General features: G+C 33.1%; 1 pseudogene; it reads left to right on the plus strand.

Moving 5' to 3' along the window:
* Positions 1 to 6,285, plus strand: part of LOC128169358 (uncharacterized) — a 7,175-nt pseudogene extending 890 nt beyond the window's left edge.
* The last annotated feature ends 3,900 nt before the right edge of the window (positions 6,286 to 10,185 follow it).

Genomic DNA, 10,185 nt, shown 5'->3' on the forward strand with positions numbered 1-10,185 from the left:
TTATCTTTATATTTTGTTCTTATATTATCCTTCATCTTTATGACTAAAAAGGTATATCTTACTTCTGTTTCTATCTTTTGCGAAAACAAAACAAAATTTAAAAAAAATCAGAACTGTGTCTTTTTATAGTAATTAATATATAAAAGAATACACAAATGTCATCATTTCATGAGATATCAAGCAATCATAATATGATCATATTCTTTTAAAAATCATACATGTCATTTCAATTCATGTGTAGCTAATATGACACATTTTGTAAATACTGGACGATTCTATATTTATGTATGCATCATCTCTCTGTACTGTCTTTGTTTTATTTTATAACAACAAGGATGTCCTTTGGGATTCTATGGCGGGGATTGCTTAAAGACTTGCCCAGTTAATTGTCACCATTGTAACTACGAATCTGGAAAATGTCTCGGAGGCCGTCGCCGTGGTTTTTCCGGACACTGTTGTAATTCTTATGAACGAAGTGAGTTAGTTTAGTTGTTTTTTAATGAATTCTTTTTGAACTGCTATAAGCCAGCTTTCATTCACGTGAGAAAAATGTTCTTGAGACTTTCGTCGATGCATCAAATTTCTCGCCCCGAATCACTTATTGTCTTATGGTTGATTTAGCAAAACAGATATTCGAAATGCTTGTCGCAAAAATAAGTCGCAGAGTACCATTAATGTCTGGTAAATCGCAAATGAATGTCGTCCTGTATAAAAGTTGTTGGGTTACCGAAATTGAAATAGCATTGTAAAATAATTAATTTTTGTTTGAAATGTACCATCTTACTAAAAATGGCAGAAAAATAGTTCGTATCGTGCAAAAAAAGTTGTCTAGGTGAAGTAACTAACGTAAAAATAAACGTATTAGTCTGCCATACATGACGTTTGAAATTTGTGAAATCATACCATTTAAGCCATCACTTGGCCATTTTAATAAACAATTAATGGCTGATAATTAAATTGTAACGAATTAACGTAATAGCTTCCAAATTTACAAATATGAGATAAGTTGAAATAGTTTAATTCTTAAAAAGCGCAAACAGACCAATTAATTTTATATTCGAATAAACTTGTAAGCTGTTGATTTTATTCCTTATACAAAAATTAAAATTGAAAAATGATGTTTTTACGACTGTTGACTTCTATAATGCCGTTTGAAACCCAGTGACTTTTATTCATGATAAACAACATTTTTACATTCTTTAGATATTATAAAAGTGAAATATTCTAATTTATATGAATAGTGTCCTAAGGTTCATATCAATAACACATTGTTATGTTTTTCCTATCCAGTTAATTTGGCATTACATCGCCCGACTTTTCAACTACATACACTGTTTGACGGACAACCAAGTTCCAGACTCGTTGATGGTAAAAAGAGTGATCTGAGTATATACAACGGTCAATGCACCTCTACTAAAAACGGCCAAACGTTTGTAATGTGGAGGGTGGTTTTAGAAAAACTTCGTCGCATTGAACGTATTGTTTTTTACTCCAGAACGGATAACAGAATATGGGGTGAGATAAATAAATCTGTTATATTTCTCTTTGCATTAAATGTATAAATCAAATATACACATAAACAAATGAATATTCATACATTATTATTTTGCTTAAAATTCAATGATTTAAATATATTGTTTTGACAGATGGAGATAACCAATTTTCAAAAAGATTACTAGGATTTTCAATCATTGTTTCGAACACCACTAACCACAAAGATGGCGTCATTTGTTTTCACGACCAAATATACAACAAGAATACAATACCATCGGTGGTGGATATTCTTTGTTCCGTCGTTGGACGCTATGTTATATATTACAATGAGAGACTACCAGGAGTCACATACTATGCAGAACATAGTCAATATGCTTTTGCTGACCTCTGCGAAGTAGAAGTTTACGGTACCTACTGATGATATCAATAAAACAAAAAAAGGTGCATACTGTCTTTACATTTAAACTAGATAATTTGTAATGTTTATTTTCAGGTTGTCCTTTAGTCCAGAGTAGGTTTCAAGACGAGGCCTGCAGACTCATGTGTCTCGAAATGTGTAGGAAGGGTGAGTACATGTATATACGCTTGCTTTATTAAAATTATTCTTTCTGTAGTTTTTAATAAAATACTTTTAAGTGTAATATATCTTGAAAAAGATATTTGCATTATAAATAAAAACAAATCATTCAAATACACAAAAACAGATAAAACGAACTTTAAAAAATTAAAGTATTTTGGAATCATTTAAGTTTGTTTGGCCAAATTGTGTGGATTCCTTGAAAATTACAAATTTGGAAAGGAGATTATTTCTTGTTTTATCTTTGACCAACAAAATAAAAAATGATTGTATAACCCTACAAATTAATTCAACATGAGCCATAAAATCCGAGCCATCAGTTTAATATTTAAATATTATACTGGAAAGGGACATTGATGGCAATATAACAACATCAGTTTGTGAAAAACGTGATGACTTAAAATATATATCAATATACCTTCATCACCTGTATATGGAGATTTCGTATCTAAGTTACTGCGATACGCAAAGACATGCTCCTGGTATGAACAGTTTTTACATGAGGCAATCTACTGTCAAACAGGTTGATGAAAACAGATCTATCAACAGTCTCAATTGAATTCATTACTTTATATAACCAACGCTTAGTAATACAAACAATGCAAACACATAAAATAAGCTGGTGTTTTGGAATGTCTTGATCGCCTTAGAAGGATATCAAAAATACTCCACAGACTGTAACAAATGATTCAGCAGGATCAACATACTATACACTGTCCTAAGTTTTTTCTTCCACCATTGTTCGGTTGATATTTCGATAATAATAATTACTTTTGTGTTCAGACTAGGTTCATCAACTGATATAAAAATGTCCAGATTATGTCTTGAAACGTCCCTTCGTTCGCTTCAGGGTTCAATATCGAACCCGAATGATATCGTTGATATTGTGCGAGGTATTCAGTGTGAGTTCCAAATTGTGAAACGATTGAAACATATCCAATTACAAATCTTCGTAAGAAATTTGTTTTCGTTCATGAGAGTTTATTTGTAAATAAAGATACACGTATCTTGAATTTTTACTTTTATTGATTTCAACTGTATTTTTTTTTTTCATAAGTATGTGCATTTTGATTCAACAATTATAAAAAAATGAGGGAAGAAAAACATGGGACAAACTAAAGACGAACAGTTATTTTGCTACACGTATGATTTTTGTATTGATCGAGTTATTCCCATATGACAATATTTAAAACGTGGCATGGTTAACCACGCGTCTGAGGAGGTACATGAAATAGACCATATCAAAAGTAGCATTTGATGTTGAAGCCAATCAGCTATTATTCAAGACCAGTTAAGACGACATTTTGATTCATCATATTATTTGCATATTTAAATGATCAACAAAACGTTGTAACATCTTCGTGCAAGGTAAAAATGATCCGATGAAATTGGAGCACTAATACCCAACGGCAATTAATAAATGTCCGAAAGTACATTTACATCATTTTATCTGGAAAAAAAAATATTTTAGAGCACCAGTCCAGTTTAGCAACTGGATTCACTAAGGAGAAGTTCCTCATTAATTAACCTATTAAATTGAAACATTCGTGTACTTTCAATGTATGTAGAAAAACAGGTGGGTTATAGTTTAGGTGATTCATGAAGTTATACCGTGGTCATTTAAAAACAAATCATTAACACTCTCTATTCTGCAAAAAAGAATCAAAGGTTTTGTTTTTAATTTAAGATCTAGAAAATCTCAGTTAGAAGAAAAGAACTTGGCAGTCTGCGACATATTCCTCTTCGGGAACAAGCGATAAAGCAGTTGATGGACGATATACGTCACGCCATTACTCAAGTGGACAGTGTGCTATATCAAAACCATCAACACAAATAACATGGTGGGTTAATCTGGGGAAAATATACACGATAGACCATGTCGTAATTTACTTCAGGACCGATAACGTACAGTGGGGTAATGCATATATAATTTATCTCTTTAATGTACAGTTTTGTTCTTAAAAATTGCACATGAATAATGGCGAAAACGTCATTATAATTAAGCCATTTTGTGTCACCAGAAAATGTGTAGTTGTTTATGCGGTTTTTTTTAATTATAATAAATTTGGTTTTATCTATTCAAAGAAAAAATAATTCCGATATTATATTACGTTTGTTTGTTATAGGAATAAACAATGGCTATACGGCAGTTTTTCTAGGATTTTCTTTGTACATTTCGAACACCACCAATCGTCATGACGGAATCCTATGTCACCACGATACAAATTACACAAGAGAAACCATTCCTGATCACGTGTCTATTGATTGTCCTTGCCATGGACAATACGTCATTTTTTACAATGAACGTCTGCCCGGAGTTACCTACCCTTCCGGGTATTCAAACATGGCTTATGGTGACCTCTGTGAAGTTGAGGTTTATGGTAAATATTTTTTTTTGTGTCAAAAAATGAAGTGTGATTTAAGTGTTGAACATGTCATATTGTTTTTTTCTTTACCAAGGTTGTCCTAATCCTGTGGTCGAAGTTCCTCAGTGTTCTAAACCGTGTCCATCAAACTGTGAAGAATGTTACCCAGACACGGGAATATGTATGAAGTGTAAACTTGGTTTTGAAGGCTATGCTTGTGAAAGAGGTAACTATATCTTTGCAATTCAAGATGCAATTACATTTAACCTATATAAAATATATTCATTTTATTTGACAAAAGCCATATTCTGTTCAAAGAAAGGCAGTTTAAGGTTATTTGAGGCTATACTTTTAATTTTCATCTCAAGGAACATCACGCATTTACTCCTTTATTTTTGTTACAATAAAGAACATGACACTTTCTTTTAGAAGAATTTTTATCTAAAAATAAGTCATGTTTGATAGGACGTTTTGGAATCAACATACAACTATCTTATTTCAGCCTGTCAAGCGGTGACCGACGTAAAAGTATCGTTACCAGTTACAATCGCCGGATCAGCATACGAAGCATTGTTTTCAAGCAAGGGATATTCTTTTCCAGAACATGGACACCACAATATGTCTCTTTTTTGTCATTATCTGAACAGTCGACAAACCTTGTAAGCGTGTCCTTCACAATCCATGGGGCATCGGTAGTCAGTGTGTACTTGTTGGATGGGATAGGCTCTCTAATCAGGATGGTTAGTATTCATAAAATTTGAATATGTGAAAACAATCAATCAACATACAATCAACTAAAAGTAAAAAAAAAAAGTTGAGAATAACGTAGACGTTCTTATGTTAGAATAAAAGATTCAAGTTTGACAAAACAGGAATTTTTTTTTTTTTGATATATTTTGACGGGATCTAAGAAAACAAAAATTAACAAATATAAGACAGGAAAAAAAGTGCTATAAGAACCAAAAATGTTGCCTTAAAACATAACAAATCAAATACAAAACGAATGTCAACAATTGTTCGATGTATATTTCATCTTTCATTTGGGGCTGAAAAGCATTGATGTAATTCAAATGATACTCTACCTATGTTTAAAATAATATATGTGATTTAATGTATTAACAAGTCTACGTAAATATGAATTATCTGAGGTGTTTTAATTATCTTTTTTACTTAGTATGTCGACGAGTCTATGGAATCTGAGGATGTAAATGTCACAGTTGTAAACAACATCATTGCTGAAGTTCATTCTATTATAATAGAAGTTGTGTATTACCATCAACTTGTCATCTCTAAATTGAGGCTGCCACTCCGTAAATGCTTTAACTATATCAATAGCACGGTAAGTTTCTAGAATATATTGTAGTTCGACATTTCTAATTGCTTTCATTTAAAAAAAATATAATATGAATGAAAATATTTCTTTTTGCAAATGTACTTTCATAGATATTATGAATTTGAGATGACTTACTATATTAACTTTCTTTTTTCTTTTTTTTTTCTTTTTTTTCGTTTAGATTTAGTGAGCTTAATTATAAGAATGTATTTAACTTTTCATGAAGTAGTCAAGTTGTCCTAAGAATGAAATAAAAATCATTAAGCCTCAGTATTGTGCATCAAAACTAGGTTAAACAAAAGTGTTAAATAACATATTTCCTACCATTATTTCCTTTCATTTTTCAGACATTTTAACCAGTGGTGTGCATTTCAGCGAGAACGTATTAACAGAATTGGTTTGTTAATTTTGAACAAAATAAAAACTTCAAGTGCATTGGTATTGGGCATATTCTGTTTTCAAATCAGATTTATTTAGAGTACGGTGTGCCTACAGACAGATGTAAGGCAAAGTAAACGGCGAGGGCGGGATGACAGCGATTTGTATCTCTTTTACAAGGAAAACCGAGTGCTCTTACTGACTTGTAATATTTCCTTGTTTAAGGATCACGTTTATATACTCATCAATATAATTTTGAAAAAAAAATCATCCTTACAGATATTAAATGCTTGGGGAAAAAAATATATTTTTTTATTTTACTGTTAATATTCTACAATCAATCAACAAATTTTAGAGGAAACAATCACATGCTTAAGAAATTTCGGAATTTATTTTTCTGAAGTATATTGATATAGAAATAAAATGAGATGCTTTTTTGAGCTACGTAATCGTCTGTCTACACCAAAATAAAAAATCTAATAAAAAAAAATAAACATTCATAAAACTAGAGCAGTGCCCATGGCAAATCCACGAGTAGGTCGTCCGTTGTTGCTGCGAGTTGAAAAGCCTGAATAAAAACGTGTTTCGAAAAAGAAAGAAAATGTTTCGGAAAAGCTATTTGTGAAACACAGTTCGTGTTATAGTTTTAAAAATTCTTTAAACAATGAGATGTTAAATTTTCAAAGGGTATCAAGAACTTTTATAGACGGTATGTACTCATGATTCATGTCAGGAATTGTATTTTTATTTTAAAACCGGACCCCCCTACAACACACGTAACCATTTTTATAGGATAACTTCTGTATTTAATTTTTTCTAAATTTTTGAAGACTATGTGCAAGTTTGAAATTCTTGCGTGCTGTCTAAAACTTAGAAATTAATCAAAATTGATGGCATCTCTAAACTTTTCTTTTGGAAAGTGTGTGTCGTCAGATATTATTTAATGATACGAGAATATTTGGATATTCAAAATAATAATCAGCTATCAAAGATCAGCGGGAGAATTTATGCAAAAGTGAGCATCTCCATTTACACCAGATAGTGATGTTTCTTAGAGCCACTATGTAACGTGACATTAAATAACCTTTTTTACAGAAATAAATATAACTTCTCTCAACGATGTAATAATATGCAAAATCCTTATTTAATGTCAGTGGGTTGACTAATTACATTGAATAAAACTTCAATTGCGCTTGCGATAATTTGAATTCTGGAAAGGAATTAGAGAGTCCACGTTAGAGATATTGGAAGAAGTTATGAAACTGCTTTCTAGATCAAACTACGCATTGATGTACTGAAAGACTGTCAAAGGGTATCGGCTGTAGCCACATTCCGGAATCCGTATGTGCAGTCATTAATTGTATAGTAAAGTGCAAAAAAATCCGGATTTCAATTTAAGTCGTTTCATTTTTCAATTTGCAACAATATCATCATTTTGAAACAAAACAATGAATATAGAACCACTGAGTTCATAATGCATAAAGTTAATAATCAGTTAGACCCCCGTGTCGCTCTGTACACTGAGCGATGCGTCGTTGCATACTGTCTATCAAACTGTCTATATAGTTTTGATCCAAACCCATCCTCATTTCCATGATTGTAACTTTCCAGTCCGTGAGTTTTTCTGGCTGAATATTTTCCACACGATATTTTATGATCTGCCAAACATTTTCTATTGGATTTAAATTTGGGGAAGCGGCAGGCCATTCTATTACGGTCACGTGATTCTGTGTGAATCAGTCACGGGTATAGGCTGCAGTGTGCGGTCTATCGTTTTCTTGTTGTAAAACATACTGTAAATCGTTTGTCGCAATATTAGACAACAGTAATCCCTCCCCTAAAATTTCACAGTACTTGATTGCGGATATATTTCCATTCAAAGAAACAAGTGGAGTTAAACCCAACTTGATTATTCCACCTCACACCGTAACAGCTGGTGAGAACTTCGGCACCATTTTTTGACAATGTCCAAATTTTGCCCACCTTTTACATCTGTAGAATTGAAATCGACTTTCGTCCGTAAAAATCACATTATCGAAATTGTATTTCTGAAGAGCGATACACCATGCCTCTCTTTTACGTTTCTTCTCCGCGGTCATTAGTGGCACCTTTCGCGGCACAGATTTAAAATAATTACTGCGAGCCAGAGTCCGGCCCATACTCCATTTTGACACTAACGCTGATCCTCTTCTTGCACATTCATTTGCAATTTGCTGTGCTGACCATTGCGGATGAGAAGCAGCAATTTGTGCAGCCTGTCTGTTGTCATTCACGTCAATAATTTTCATCCTGCCAGATCCCGGGCACCGTATCTCGGACTTCCCTTCACGAAATCTTTTCAAATTGTCATACACTGTAATCCTTGGTATGTTTGTTGTTTCACACAGTTTTTGTGCTGAGGTGATTCCGCTTTCATAAGGATTAAGAAAACGTTTTCTGTTGTCAATTTCTGACACCACTGAAGCCCGGAAACTTATCGTCTAGTGTCGACAATTTTTTTATTTCTTTGAAAGACCAAGATAGTTCACTGGACTTGCATACTATAATAAAGCGACATGTCTGCCTCCCAAAACTATATGCTCTTCTCAAAGTTACTCTTAAGTGAGATAGCTATGTGCTATTGGGAATTTTATTTATTGCTAATTGTATGAAAATTGATTTTAAAAAACCCCTTTTATTGCAGTTGTGTAGTACGAGGTTGTAATGCAACTGCATTTACTTACAAGGTTAGCTACATCCGATGGAATACTAATTTTAGTAGAACAATACCCAGTATATTAAAATACAAGATTAATAGTTTCCAGAACTATAATAATATGCATGTGTACATTAAGGTTGCACCCTCATTTGTATGGCTGTAAGTAAGGGGGTCAAGGTGTATTGCTGTACATATAGTAAAGTGCAAAACAATCTGGATGTTTCTTGTTATATCATGTGCATGCATATTATTTAAAGCATGCAATTACTTTTGAAAAAAAATCACATCGACAAATGAATAGGGTTAGTTTATTAGGCACATTCCCAGATTACGATCCCACACCTTTAATGGGAAGATCATAAGAAGTCTTATTGCTTAACAATTGACCACTGTAGTGAAAACACCCTTCCAACTGTTACTCAATTTTATAAATGTTGATGACCTGGAGCTCTGAGCTGTGTGAGCTGAAGCGACGAAAGATTTTCGGTCGCACGTGGCGACTGAATTAACAGAGACTGACAGAATAAACAAACGGGTGGGAAAGTGAAACACGATAATGAGAAAATGCTATACATAAGAAGTCATCAAAAATAATTTTCGTCAGATCTGGAAATGTTTTCGCCAATTTAAAAAAAATCCAGTGCGAGCATTAAGCAGCGGGCAGGAGGAGGGAGAGGGGGCGCAGCAATAAGTTCGTTTTCACAATAAAACGAACGACCATGTAGAAAAACTACAGACATGACTAATATGTGACCGATAGAATCTAATCTAAATTTGCTAAAAACCTCATGTGGATTTTCTTTAAAATAATCGTCGAATGTCTCAATTCAGGACATTCTTTTATCGTGTCAGCACCCACTGCAAACATGTAACATGAAAATTTGATTATGATTTAATTTGATTTTTAACGCTATGTAGTGCAGCCGTGGCTAATCTCCTCGGCAAAGGATAGATTACCTTAAGGTACACGCTACACAGCACAGAACCCAGGCAGATTTGAAAATTTTGCAGTATAATGACTAAACTCTATCAAAGAGAAGTTCTTTATTTTTAACTTAAAACCCACAATTGATCTATGTTTGATATTGCTATAGACTAAGAATGATATTGCTTTTATTAATTAACTGAACAGTTTCCTAATTGACACCCTATCGTTTAATCCATTAACTTGTATGTGTAATCAAACCTAAAACAATTCTTGAGTTCGCAGCTAAATAAACTCATATATGGGAGACGCAACTCTCGTGTATAAGATAACCGCTGACCGCCAGGTAGTCGAGCCGCGACTATAATAACCGATTTTCTCGGCCGCGGGTGAGGGATAGATTACGTAATGGTA

The sequence above is a fragment of the Crassostrea angulata genome, unplaced genomic scaffold (assembly GCF_025612915.1).
Source record: "Crassostrea angulata isolate pt1a10 unplaced genomic scaffold, ASM2561291v2 HiC_scaffold_118, whole genome shotgun sequence".
NCBI lineage: Eukaryota > Metazoa > Mollusca > Bivalvia > Ostreida > Ostreidae > Magallana > Magallana angulata.